This window comes from Phalacrocorax carbo, chromosome 2 (assembly GCF_963921805.1).
Source record: "Phalacrocorax carbo chromosome 2, bPhaCar2.1, whole genome shotgun sequence".
In the NCBI taxonomy this organism is placed as follows: domain Eukaryota; kingdom Metazoa; phylum Chordata; class Aves; order Suliformes; family Phalacrocoracidae; genus Phalacrocorax; species Phalacrocorax carbo.
In genome coordinates, this window is record NC_087514.1 from 44,964,430 (window position 1) to 44,979,580 (window position 15,151).

Sequence of the window (15,151 nt, forward strand, 5' to 3'; positions counted from 1 at the left end):
CCTCCCAGTTTTCAAATTAAAAAGTGTACTTACATCAACGCTGGACAAGGAACAGTTTCTATAGAGTCCCTCTCAGTGCATCTTCCTGTTGATGACCACAGACTGGCTACAAGCCAGTTTTGTATTCACGTTACAGTACACTTTTCCAGCCCACTGGTCATCCCCACTGTTTCCCTGGAAGAAAAGACCACTTGGGCAGCAAATAAAACTGAATGATGTATTTCTGTATCTGTGTTTGCCTCCACGCTGCTTTTCCATCGCTGCATGCAGGGAGGAGCAGCACTGAAGTTATGGCTTCTTCCTTGCTGACCTGCTGCTGCCCCTCTTATTGGTCTTGTGCACAGTATTTCTCAGGAAAACTAGAACTTGTAGATTTTTCTCTCTTGGATACTTACAAGGTACCTTGGTACTACATTACATAGATGACTGTCCTATAAATGAAAGGGGCTATACGGCACAAAAAGGCAACTCTTGATCTCCTTCCTCTGACTTTGCATAACCCTCTAGAAATCATGGAGCTGCAGATGTTGCTGACACCTTGAGAAGGGTAAATCAGATAGGTGACTCACAGGATTTGGAGGTGAAAAAGAACCTAAGGATCATCTGCTTTTGGCCAAGCATGGAAGTAGGAGGTACAGAGCAGAAATCACTGACAGTAAACTAAATCTGGGAACCCTGGCTCTATTTCCTAAGACCGCATATGAAAATGTTACCTGAAGGTTATGTCAAAAGCTGTAGCAAACCCGTAACATGCAGTCTTTTTCCTTTTCCCTCTCCACAAGGTCTGTTACTTCAATCATTTTACAAGATTTACTCTTGACAAGTCCATATTGGCCATCACACATTAGTGTGCATAGCTGAAATTCACGAGCCAGGCTTCTATAGAACTTGGACTTTAATTAATCTTTAACCTGGCTAAAATGGTGAAAAAGACTTACATTTTTTAAAAACAAGTGTTTTGTAATACAAGAAGGCAACTTGGAAAAAAAACATGAATATGCCATTCCTATCCATAAGCAGGACAAATCCTATGATAACTTGGGGATAAAGTATTATTGGTTGAGGTGATGCAGCTATAGAATTGATTGTATACAGAGGTGACAAATGCAGGTCCTGACTGCTATCACAGAATCACTGTAAAAAACCTTTCTATTTGAAAAAGTCTTTCAGTCATTTAAGTGAAACTCCCACCTCTGATCACCTAATTAATCTTCATGTTTGTGAAAGACAACTACATCTGGTTTTTTATGCTTTATCCTGCTTGTGAGAACAAAGAGTTAATTTTTGCTCAGAGTACTTAAAAAGTAGCAGGAAAATGTGCAAATGTTTCTAATAGGAATCTGTTTACCAATACTTAAAAGAACAGATGTTGTTCCCTTTAGAGTTCACTTCTCAGCATGCTGGATTCGTCACTCCCACCTTAGCACAAAAGAGACGGGAACCCAGGTGAGAAAGCAAAGCAAAGCCCTTTGATGTAGATAAAAATCTACAGCATAGTTGTAGCTGAAAGGGAGAAGCCGAAGCATAAAGGGAGAGAGCATAGCAGAATAGAGATTGATTCATTCCTCTCTCTCCTACCCTTCCTCTCCCCAAAAACCTGAATTCCTTAGATGTGTTAAATTTCCCAGTGCATTAAATAAGAGGGAAGGACCCGGTGGCAGGTTAGTGATGTAGCTGTCATGATTTCTGACACAAAGCTAACCCTGCAAGAATAGCTTTTGGACTGCAAAATGGAGAGATTCAAGGAAGCTGCCAGATTCAGAAATTGTGATAGAAAGTTTGCTACTAATGCTCAGAAGCCACAGTAGCTGAGAACTGTATAAAATGTTATTTTATGATAGGGATTTTTTTTACTGTCAGCACTTTATTTTTCAAATAATTAAAAAGAGGCTGGTGGAGAGAGGAGATTATTAGAGATCTCTCATGATTGTAACTGGAATTCTGTCCCAAGAAATGGGAGGTGTGGTTTTTCCAGATGATTTTGAATTGAGATTTTTCTTCAAGTTTTTGGATGCTGTCAGGATGGAACTGGCATGTTGTCAGGAAACCATCTGGCTACATTAGTCAGGCAAAATTTGTTGCACTTAACTCCTGCTGACAACAGACCTTCTACAAGGGATTTAGGAACAAGACTCTTGCAAACTAAAGTTGGAAGAGTTACAGAGAGGCATCTCCTACAGGTGCTGAGTGTTCCTGGCAGCATAGTCATTTCCCTTGTACAGCAACAAATTAGCTATTAACATCTGAACTAGTGGTGCTAGGAACCCTTCACAGGCAATGGAGAAAAGTAGGGATTTTTGGATAATGTCAGTTTAGGAACTAGACATGTATCAACCTATTTTAGATATGTAGTTTAGAGCAGGTTAAGTCAGCCATCAAAGTTGCCTGCTGGTTATTTAGGATATTGAGATGATTTCCTAAAAGGCAGGTGTCTGTTTTGTTGATGAGTTTGGTTAATGAGCCCCTTTCTTCTCCCTACTTCTGAAGGAATAAGGAAAGGTGAATGTTGGTGACAAAACCCTCCCTCCCTCTGTCCCCCACAAATAATAGGCACAGAAGTGAGTAAGACAGCGACCTGAACTTTGAATTATTGCCATACAATTCCCACTGCAGTTTAATTACAGCTTTAAATCCTCTTGTTTTTCTGCAAGTTGCGAGTGTGTTTGGTTTGTTGTGGTTTTTTGACTTTCCGATGTGTAACTTTGCAGTTTATTAGAAAGTGTCAGTGTGACCTGCAGGGAGTTAGTGATGTATCTTGACATCTGTGGCTCATTTTCTGCATTTGTCACCCTGTAAGTCCATATATCCCAAGCTTGAATTTTTTTTTGGAGAATTTTGATTTCTATAGGGCATACATAATTCCATCAAAGTGAAACAAATTTATTTCTTTTATTCTCATGTAATCAACAAAAGCAGAAACATATTACAAAAGCCTTCTGAGCCTTGTTTATGAAGAAGATAGAAAGAAAACAGTTTTATGAGTTTTATGCTTTTTTTCTTTATGTATTTACTTTAAGTCTGATTTTTACCATTCAGTGGAAGAATGAACAATTACTTGACCTAAAATCCTTTCTTTCTTCTGCTACATATAAACGGGATTATAATATGAAACATGATCATTTATTTAAGTAATAAATTTGTGGGGAAAGGGAGGAACATATAGAAGGTATTATGGAATTTTTTTTCCTGTACTTATTAAATATTTTTTTTTCCTAGAATGACTGTTACTTTTCATCAGGTGATATCTTTGCAAATGAACGCTGAAAGCGGAGAAGAAACTAGCAATGGGACTATGAGCATGTGTATTGGGTTTGTGTGGCAAGGTTTTGGTAGCGGTAGGTCTACAGCGGTGGCTTCTGTGAGAAGCCTCTAGAAGCTTCCCCGATGTCCAATAGAGCCAATGCCAGCCGGCTTCAAGACGGACCTGCTGCTGGCCAAGGATGAGCCCATCAGTGATGGTGGTAGTGCCTCTGGCATAGCATATTTAAGAAGGGGAAAAAAATAAACCTGCACAACTGCAGGTAGAGAGAGGAGTGAGAATATGTGAGAGGAACAGCCCTGCACACACGAACGTCAGTGAAGACGGAGGGGGAGGAGGTGCTGCAGGCACCAGAGCAGAGATTCCCCTGCACCCCGTGGTGAAGCCCATGGTGAGGCAGGCTGTTTCCCTGCAGCCCATGGAGGTTAATGGTGGAGCAGATATCCACCTGCAGCCTGTGAAGGACCCCACGCTGGAGCAGGTGGGTGCCTGAAGGAGGCTACGAACTCATGGGAACCCTGTGCTTGAACAGCCTCCTGGCAAGGCCTGTTGAGAGAGGAGCCCACCTGCCTGCAGATTTTCTCACAGGACTTGTGACCCTGTGGGGACCTATGTTGGAGCAGTCTGCTCCTGAAGGACTGCACCCGTGGAAGAGACCCATGCTGGAGCAGTCTGTGAAGAACTGTGGGAAGGGCTTGTGCTGGAGGTGTTCATAGAGGACTATCTCCTGTGGGAGGGACACCATGCTGGAGCAGGGGAGGAGTGTGAGGAGTCCTCCTCCTGAGGATGAAGGAGCAGCAGAGACAAGGAGTGATGAACTGACCACAACCCCCATTCCCTGTTCCCCTGTGCTGCTGGTGGGGAGGAGGTAGAGAAAATCAGGAGTGAAGTTAAGCCTGGGAAGAAGGGAGGGGTGGGGGAAAGGTGTTTCAAGATTTGGTTTTATTTCTCATTACCCTACTCTGGTTTTATTGGTAATAAATTAAGCTATTTTCCCCAAGCTGAGTCTGTTTTGCCTGTGATGATAATTAGTGAATGATCTCTCCCTGTTCTTATTTTGACCCATGAGCCTTTTGTTATATTTTTCTCTCTGCTGTCCAGCTGAGGAGAGGAATGATGGAGCAGCTTTGGTGGAAGCCTGGTGTCCAGCCAGGGTCAAGCTAACACAACATGCATTGTTGGTTTATTTTTCCCCAGAAACTATTTTGAATAATATATTGTACTAACAATAAATTTATTTTGAAAAATTTTACAGTTTTACAAATGATTAAGAGAATAAGGTAAACTACTTATTCCATGTCATCTGTATTTCATCAGTGGGAAGAATCTAATCTGATTTTTTGTTTTCCTTAACTGAATTTATTTCATTATAGGAAAGCTAACCATTTAAATAAAAGATAATTGTGTCTGACATGCATGGATTTCCTTTGTTGCATTTTATCTTTGCAATTACCTGTACAAAAACAAAATTCATGCAGTAGATCAGCATGACTGGAATGCTGTCATGGATGGCTACATACCTTTTAGGAAAGATAGGTTAACAAGGCAAGGTGGGGGAGTTGCTCTTTATGTGCGAGAGCAACCAGAATGTATAAAGCTTTGCCTAGGGTGGAGGAAGAACAAGTCAAGAGCTTATGAGTAAAAATTAAGGGGCAGGCAAATATGGGTGACACTGTTGGAGGCATTTGCTACAGGGCACCTGATCAGGATGAGGAAGCTTACAAGGCCTTCTACAGACTGCTGGAAGTAGCCTCACAATCGCAGGCCCTGGTTCTCATGGGGGACTTCAACCACCCTGATATTTGCTGGAAAAGCAACACAGGGAGCCATGCACGGTCCAGAAGTTTCCTGCAAAGCATCAAGGATAACTCTTTGACACAGGCAGTGGAGGAGCCAATGAGGCAAGATGTGCTGCTGGACTTTATTCTAAGAAACAAAGAAGGGCTGGTTTAGGATGTGAGGGTTGGGGGTAGCCTTGGCTGCAGTGACCATGAGATGGTTGAGATCAGGCTCCTGCTTGGTAGAAGCAGGGCAAAAAGTAGGATTACAGCCCTGGACTTCAGGAGAGCCAACTTTGGCCTCTTCAAAGACCTGACTGGAAGAATCCCATGGGTTAGGGCTCTAGAGGGTAGAGGGGTCCAAGAGAGCTGGTCAGTATTCAAGTACCACTTCCTCTGAGCTCAAGATAGGTGCATGCCTATGTGGAAGAAGTCAAGCAAAGGAGCCAGGATACCTACCTGGATGAGCAAAGAGCTTCTAGAAAAACTCAAATGGAAGAAGGAGGTTTACAGTGCGTGGAAAAAGGGATTGGACACTTGGGAGGCATATAGGAATGTTGTCAGGGTATGCAGAGATCCGACGAGGAAGGCCAAGGCCCACTTGGAACAAAATCTGGCAAGGCATGTGAAGGATAACAAGAAGGGCTTCTTCAAATACATTAGTAGTAAAAGAAAGACTGGGGAAACTGTGGGCCTCCTTCTGAATGAAGTGAGTGCCCTGGTGATCCAGGATGCAGAGAAGGCAGAGTTACTGAATGCCTCTTTTCTTCAGTCTTTACTGCTAAGGCTGGCCTTCAGGCAGCCACTGTCCATCATCTTTGAAAGGTCATGGAGGACAGGACAGGTGAAGAGCATATATACCAATTGTATATATGCTCCTGCTAATTAAATTAATAGCAATCAGAAATTATACTAGGAAAACCTGAAGTTTTTAAGTTACTGGCTATAGTGATAATAATGATCATTCTATGGTTTTTAGAATATAGCTTGGCAGTCAGAGGAATTTGGTATCACAGAATAGTTGTGGCTGAAAGGGACATCTGAACGTCATCTCCTCCAATGCCCCTGCTCAAGAAGGGCCACCTACAGCTGGTTGCCCAGGATCATGTTCAGGTAGCTTTTGAATATCTCCAAGGATGGTAAATCCATGGAAATTAATATTCCCATCTGGCTTCATCCCTGTTGTGCTCTACAGGTGTCAACCGTTCTCCAAGTTGGAAAATACGTGGTAAAAAAAAAAAACCAAACAAAACTAAACCAAAACAAAACAAAAAAGACAAGATGCACCCAGAATTTTGTTGGCTGGTAGAAGAACAGTCTCAGGATGGCCAATGAATCTTCTTTTTATTTTAAAACCTACAGTCACAGAAGTGGTCCAAGGAAAAGGTTTTTGCAGAATAATTTTCTCACTATAAGTTGTTCAAAGAAAAAGGGAAATATGAAATATGAAATGCAGGGGGATTAAAATTGCCCCACAGGGTAAAGAAAAGGAATTATATGTGAAGGATCTTTTTACTCAAGATGATAGTAAGAAAATAACATTTACCCTGAAACATTTCCTTTTAAGCACTATTTGGCTGTAAAGCTATTGCTACAGCAGGATAGAAATATATTCACAATCTGCTGTTAATGTTCTGTACTGTTAGAATTGCAAATGAAGTCACTTTCTAGCAAAACAGACAAAATGCACTTGTTAAAACCTTTTCGAGCTTGTTTATCTTGAGATTATTAATGACTGCTGATTTTTAGGCTGGTGAACTAAGAAATCCTGATATAATTTTCTCTCCATATTCCCTTGTGGTACACCTCTACAACATATTTTTGATGTACTCATTCATCCAAAAAAGATAAACATTGGTCAGGGGCAGATACTAATGAGCTGTGCAAAAAAACACAGGTTTTTCAGTTTTATCCGAACTGCATGGGGAAAGGTAAATGTAAACTATTTTCTGTTTTGTTTATAATATTTTTACAAAAAAATGGTATGAAGTATTTTAGATTTCAAGTGTTTTCAGAGGATAAAAAACATTCAGAAATCATAACATTTCTATATTAGTTTTCTAAAAAACTACACTAATCTTGGCTAGCACCATATTTTGATAACCCAGTAAAATATATGGTGGGATTTTTTTTACTTTCATTAGGCAAGACAATGACAGAGTACACATGAGATAATGTTTGTGGCAATTATGATAGGCAGCTGGAGGTGGAATCAGTTGGAGGAGAAAACCTGGCACAAGTTTTTGACAAATGCAACTCATTTCCAAACTAAACCATTACTACGAACTTCTGTTTAATGTTCATTGCTTTCTAGAATAAAGAGGACATTTGCTTTCTAGAGTAGCACCATATAGGTTTCTTAAAATCTCTTGCTCACTAAAATGAAAAATTTGCATTACAATATAGCTTTTCCCACTGAATTTCTAATAATTCTTTTAAATATTGGGTTACTTTACATCCTCTTATTGGAAATGAAGTGTCCATGCCCACTACCTACTACCCACTGCTACAGATAAAAACAGAGGAAAATGACACAGCCTTCCCAGTGACATTAAACCCATTTCAGTTGTTTTTATTGTCTCTTCACCCTCTCCTGACAACTTTGGGATCTGTTGTCCAAATTCACTTCCCATCCTCAGACAGATGCTCCTGCAGATACAGTGCTCCTCTCACTGCTTTGAGACCCGGACTAACTTAGCAGCAGCATGTTTGGGATGATGCATGAGCAGTGTGAGAGTCCCAGTACTTTATCATTTTGCTTTCAGAAAGGTAAACAAATAAATCAGCCCCAATTTTTACTTTTCCTAGTTGGTTCTGAATTGGATATTAAATGTACATTTTGCCTAAGGAAAAACTGTGTCAGTGAAAAGGACCAGAATGGGGCAGGCAAAAAAGAGAGTCCACCTGAAATCTGTGATGGGAAGGACTTGTGGAAGAGTAGTAAACATTTTTCAGGAGTTGGCTTCAGGGTTTAAAAGTTATAATTTTTTGAGGCTGTACAGAAAAGTCATCTGTTATCAAACTTTTTATTATATTAGCAGGATTCAGATAGCTGTGAACAAGAGAAACACAGTGCCTGAGAATGTAATGCAGTGCATGTCAGTAAAACTTCCTCCTATGCCTACTACTGTTTACTGACATCAAAACTTCAACAGAAATTTATCAATAGTGAGCTGAATCTTTTATCTAAAATATGGCACTATCACAGGTTTTTGACATTTTAAAAATTAAGAATAGTCAAGAAGTTTCCTCATAAATAATTCAAAGCAGTTATTGTTCTGACTGTATCAGAACATGCAAACCACCTCTTTAATATAAGGGCAAGACAAGAATTTTACTACCTTGATATCTAAAGGCTCTGAGGTCACTAGAAATGAGGTTGTTTTGATCTCGAAATTTCAGCTACAGTTTGAGAAACCCAACTTCACACATGCAAGCTTGAATATTTTGGCAGAGTTTCAAAATTTAAAATTGATACTGCTTCTGAATGTCAGCCATTACATAAAACAGGTTAATTAGACTTATTTTAGTATGCTGCAATGAAGTAATGTCCTCTTCTGAAGATGACACATGAAAGGATGAAGCAGCATGACCCAAAATTCCTGTGAAGTCCTGCTAAAAACATATGATTAAATAGAAAAAAGAAAAAAGTTATGGTACTGAAAATTGAAGCCTAATTAGCTAGCATGCTAAACAGGAAGAGCTTGAAACAACTTAATACATGATGTTTTCCTTCCTGAAATAAGCTTTCCCCAGTTTTTAATGTGGCAAAACTCCTTTGAATATGAGGTCTTCCAAAATGCATCAGAATGTCCTACCACCACCTAAACAAGGCTTGCCACAAATTTCTGTTCAAAAACCAGTTATACGTTTAAATTGAATGTATCTGACCACAGTTCTTTCATTTTCTGTTCCAGATGAATTACTATACAAACACAACAGGGGCCAATCCTGTCCTGCTCTTTCTCACTGAAACATGATAATGGCAGAAAAAGACAGTGTTTTGGGTATTGGCCACTAATCTCAACTTCGGCACTTGATGTATAAATACATGGGGAAATACCCCAAGGATTCAGTCAAGACAGCGATACGATAGTATACTGAAACAACACGGAAAGCATGCATGATAGAAAAAGAGTGAAGGCATAACCTGAGGATATGAAAGGTCATTATATGTATCTCTAGAATTCAAAGTGAATTTTGAATATTTTTGAGTGTTTTAAAAGTATAACAGGCAGTGTAAGTGCCAGCTATGTATTCTAACATTGCATGGCAGATTACAGGAATGTTGCAATAAGTCTGGATCTTCAAGAAGGGCCCAGAAGGATACATTTCCAAATGAGCTCTATGTCCCAGAGGAGGTGCAAAGCAAATGCAAACTTACACGGGAAGATTCAGAAGCAGAAGCGGCAGTTTCTACTGAGAGTTGGAAATGGGTGATTTATGAATGTGTACTGTATGCAGAAGGATGAGTGTCATTAGGGAAGCACTGAGTTAATGAGACAGCCTGAAAAGCTAAGGATTGCAACTTTCAGAGGTAACCAACTGGCTTGCTATCACTGGGAAGAAGTATACAGCTTTCATAGCAGTGCTTAAGTTCATCGAGCCAAACACCTCTGAGTAGTTCTGCCTCTTCCGCATATGGGCACAGCTGAAGTGAAAAGCAGCCTTGCTCTGACCCACACAGGCTTGGCTGTATCAGGGAAGTGTATTCTCCCAAGCACTAAAGTCACCTCTACTTCTGAGAAATGCTTATACTATTAAAAATTTTATTCATTACTTACTGTGCGGGTGGGACAGGAGGAAAAAAGAGAAAACTAAAAGACCTGCAGTAAAAGTTCCAGATTCAAAACATCAAACTAAGTGTTTTCTAGGATAAAGGGTGCATCAGGTGGAAGACAGAAGAAAGGCTAAAATCACAATGACTAGTAAAAGTCCTGTTATCAGGTTAAAGAAAAAGCTAAAACCCTAGAGTTCTTTTTGGAGGAAGAAAAAAAGGAAGAGCACTGTATCAAAGACATAGGCTGGATGCAGTTCGGTGTGACAGCTGAAATAAAAGGATAGGAAGGACATAGACATTGATTGTGAGTCCAATAGCCTCATGAGAGTAAGGAGTATATGCCTTACTTTTCAGTTGTTACCAGTGGAATAAAAAATCTGATGATAATCTGACTGATAATGTCACTAAATTAAAGAATCTACTTTACCTACCTCTACTTGTTAAGTAACAACATACGTGGTACCAATGTTAATTGCAATATTTACATTCTATTTGGCTTTACAAGAGAGAGAAACTGTCCTTGCTAAAAAGATCGATAAGAAGCGTATTTTCATAGGACGGAAACACTCTTTTACAGTTACAATATCTTGTATCCTGGCAATGGTGCTTCTCAAGCTTTTGTGAACATCAGAGATGGTGGTAAAATAGTAAGGAAGAAGACATTTAAAAAAATCCCAACAGTGAAACAAACCCAAGAAGAATAATCCCTTACTCATTTAAATACCAAAGACTAAATGACTAGAGTATGATAAGGATTTTATGGCACATTAAAGTCATATTTCCATGTTATATGCTGGTTTATTTCTTCTCTCAGAAATTACAACTCCATTCTTTCTTTTTCCCTTTCCTCATTTAATATCCCTTTCTGCTTGAATTTTTCTCTCAGGGATGACCTGTTATGTATTTAATTCAACCCTAAGACACTATTCTCTTGTGTATTTATCTTTCAAATATGAAGCTTCTTTTAAATCCAAAATAAAGATTTTCTTACATGAAAGCATGTCTGTCTTTCTAACTTTACCAGTTATCTAATAAAACAGTCTATCTACAGATAAAAATTCTAGCTTGTTACATCAAAAATATCAACAGGTTTTTTTTCCCCTGAAGGATGATGATATTTGGCAGGAATAGTGCCAAACTGAGGAGTGACCTGTTATGAAGTAGTGGTTAAGTGCCCCAAATTTGCCCTTATTAGAACTATTAATAAAATTTTAATAGAATATTTTTTTTTTCCCAGCAGAGAATAAGTGTTTTTCACAGAATCACAGAATTGTTGCAGTTTGGAGTGACATCTGGAGGTCATCTGGTCCAAGACCCCTCAATCAGGGCCACCTCAAGCTGGTTGCCCAGGACTGTCTCTAGATGGCTTTTGAATATCTCCAAGGATGGAGACTCCACAGCCTCTCTTGGCAACTTGTGCCAGTGCTCCGTCACTCTCAACGAAAATGGGTTTGCTGATGTCCAGAGAGGAACCCCCATTTTTCACTTTGTACCTCTTGTCCTGACACTGGACACCACTGAAAAGACCCTGGCTCTGTCTTCCTTGCAGCTAAATATCTTCACATTTTTGTATACATTGATAAGATCCCTTCAGAATCTTCTCTTCTCCAGGATGAACAGCCCCAGCTCTCTCAGCCTTTCCTCAGGTGAGAGGTGCTCCAGTCCCTCAGTCATCTTTGTGGCTCTTCTATGAGCAGGAATTGCAGCATGACATGTTTGAGGACATTTCAATGTCAGCAACATGAGCTACTCCAAAATTTTCATTTCAAACCCACATCTTATTTAAAATTTATTATTATTGTATATTGCACAAGATAAAAAATAGTTGAAATAGTTACAGCTGAAATAGATACACTTTTTAACAGCAAACATATTTCAAAGGCCAGGAAAAGAAATTTAATTTTTTAAAATTTATTTTCCTTTGTAAATGACTACAATATTTTGGAATTTCTTGCCTCATTAAAATGAAAACAAGCTTTTAAATCATCCACCAATTCAATTCTTCCTTCTTCTCCCAGATTTAGTATCTACATTATGAAGTCACATGGAACATGCAAAGAAGAATTATGACTGCATAAGACCTTTTGTCTATGTAAAGTCTAGCTCTCCTAACTCTTTTTGTCAATCTTGTTGTCCAGCCAGTCAACTCTTTGTGCATAGTTTCTCCCTTGAAAAACAGGGATAATAGTCTGACTTTACATAATTCTTGAAATTTTTATTATAAACATGGCCAAAATCTCATTCAGAGCAGATTGCACTATAATTGGTAAATGAAAGTGAAACACACTAGAAGGAGTCTTGAATCAGTTTTTAAGTATTATTTTAATACTTCCACTGTTGTCATTCTAAATGTTTGCACCTGTATTTCAGATGCATGCTCAGATATACACAGCTGAGCAGAAAAGACTATTTGTACTGCATCTATTAGAAAGTGAAGCTAACAAGAATTCTAAGAATGATACATGGAAAATATTATATTTGCCCTATAGCACAGCTTGTTACGAGTACTTTTATGGTAGAATTATTATGTAATGACACAGAAAGATTCAAGAAATAATTAACTCTCCTTCTGATAATTGTATGACCTTGAAATATTATTCTCATCGGTTAACTACGTTTTGCTGACATGAACATCTGTTTGCAATGGGAAATAATATTTGGTTTTGTTCTAGTTTTACAACAGGAGATTAAAATCTTTACTTTGCATTGTCAACCCCAAAGTCATCATTAATTTTCAAATGGCTTTTCAAAGGTTTTCAAGGTAAGTATTCAATGATTAACACCTACAAACACAGAATAACATATCAAATGTTATTTCAGTGGCATTTGTTCTAATGAACATGCAATTTCCTTGTTTTGGTGTTTAATTTCTTTTTATTATTCAGTTCTATAATTCAGATACCTGGCTGTATTCAGACTACCATACATGTTTTTTGGAAGTGGGGCACAGAGAGGAAGTGGAGCTGCATATTTATTTGAGCATCATGCACCCAAATCAAAAATCAAGTAGCCCTATGCTCCTGTCATATGAACAAAAATCAGGAATGTTTTCCAAGAAGCAATTCAACACATAAAATATTGGAGCTTTCTTCTATGGTTATTGGTGTTTCTACATTGGTAAGGAAGTTGCTGTGTAATTTAGGACTTCTGATGGAAAGGCAAATATCTGCCTCACTCACATGCAATCATTTTCACATCTCTGTAAGCTTTACTATGCTTAGTTCTATAAAGTCACTTTTCTAATAGTGATTATTCCTGTCTTTATCTCTAAGTGTTGGTATCCCCACTGTCCTACCTGTTTTCTGTCCATGTTGAAACCAGTGTCTTACGACACTGATTATTTTGAACAGGGCAATGTTTACTGAGTGAGAGAAGGCAATGTTGTTTTCTCCTTTGGTTCCTGTGAGCCAGCCTGTTAGCTGCTGACAGTCCTTATTGAATCAGCATGTGGCTTAAATCAAGAAATGAATTATAATGTAAGATCAGAGTTATGGTCTCAGAGAAAAAACAATGTTAGTGCATTGACAGCTGTGATCAAAGCTGTTTCTAGTTCTCTCAGAGGTAGAAATCCCTAGGTGGCAATCAAAGGTTTCATGGGTAGGAATTACAGACAGAATTCATAATGGGCTCCTGCCAAAGTAAAAAAGTCAAAAGCTACTACAAGTAGAATATTCTCTCGGTTAAAAGCCAAGGCTCTGCAGGCCAATTTAAAACATCTCCTCCCCCAAAACAACATAGCTTCACCCTGAAAGTCCCGAAAAATATTATATTATACATAAAACCTACCTAAATGTAACATATTTAATATTTTACATGCAGGATATTGGGTTGGGAATATATGTATATATAGACATATATTAATTTCCTCCATTACAGGAGTTTGTAACTGGTAAGGAGCTCAAGCATATTAATTCTTAATTGTTTAATGGTCAAGGCAAATGTAACATGGGGCAGTGTTGGTTTATGGGGGGGGTAATTCTCTAGGTCACACAAAGAAGTTTGAATAAACTTTATGGCAAAAAAAATTATTCTTTCTGCTGTGTAGTAGAAGCATGGTTCTTAGTTCCTAAAATTTGTTGCAATGTCTGCTGAATCACTGCAGTTTAGGATGACCCAATCCGACAGCTGTGACTACATTTATGCATAAGAACAACTCCCCGATATGATGAAAAGCAATGCTAAGATTAAGAGACTTATATTTATGTATGAAGATTGGTAGATTTATTACTGGGACCTGACTGGAGTACAGGATAATTGCACAGAGATAATTGCAGACTCAGGTTTACTTGGCCTGATGCAGAGTGTTTACTCCCATGGAGGAGCACATGTGGTTCCTGCTGGGATCTGTCTAGGGGTACAATGAAAATGCTTTGCAGGTTAAAACACTGGGACCCCTCAGGGAGAGTGTTCTTGGATGGTTATGAAATACTTGACATGCTGGCAGGTATCTTTGATCTGCTCTGACTGGGCTGGAACAGATCCAGCAGATGGATTACGTTGATGGATGTTATTCTTCCCATTTCTGTCTCCCCCCACAGCGAGGCTCCTTCTCCAGGGTAAAGTGCCGGGGCTGAGCAGAAACGCTGTGTACAGGCTCAGTGTACATGAAACTGCATGAGAGTAGGAAAGGAGGAGGACATCGGTGCTGTTTGAACTGCTTTATGGCCACTCTGTTCTGTTGAAACCCCTCATTGATAGGTCTGATCCCACACTGAGATATTATCTGTTAAAGAATGGGAGGGCACAAGGCAAGGGAGAGATCGCATTCCCATTCATTGCTTCTTATAACATACTGCTGCCTTGCCTAAAGGTTTAGAAATTATGTGATATTTGATGTCATTGTAATACTTTTCTTGAACATGTCTGTCTTAAATGCCTTGAATGGTTTTTGGTAATCACTCTTCCAGCTGGACAATTGAGAAGATGAGTCTGGACTGCTTTTTAACCACATTCTTCTGTCCCAGTATTGCCCACTAATGGCTGAACCATCCAGAGATTTGTCTGCCCTTGAGCTGCTGTCAACTTCCCAGGAGAATTTTTACCATCAGAAATGTTTTTATGCTGTTCTGAAAACATGTTTCAGGTTACAGTTAATATAGTGAATTTCAGGTTATAGTTGTGATAAGCTAAAAAATTCTGGAAAATTTTACATTAAAATCAGTTTTAGAAAGTTGTTGTCTGAAAAGTGGATTTGTTACCTGGTGGGCAATGAATTATGAGTCAATAATCACACACTCAGGAGAGACATTGCTAATTTATTTCAGGGTTGCACGAGCCTGGGTGCTCAGTGGTTTTCCACAAGTCAAGCACAACGAAGCTGGCTATCTCATTACA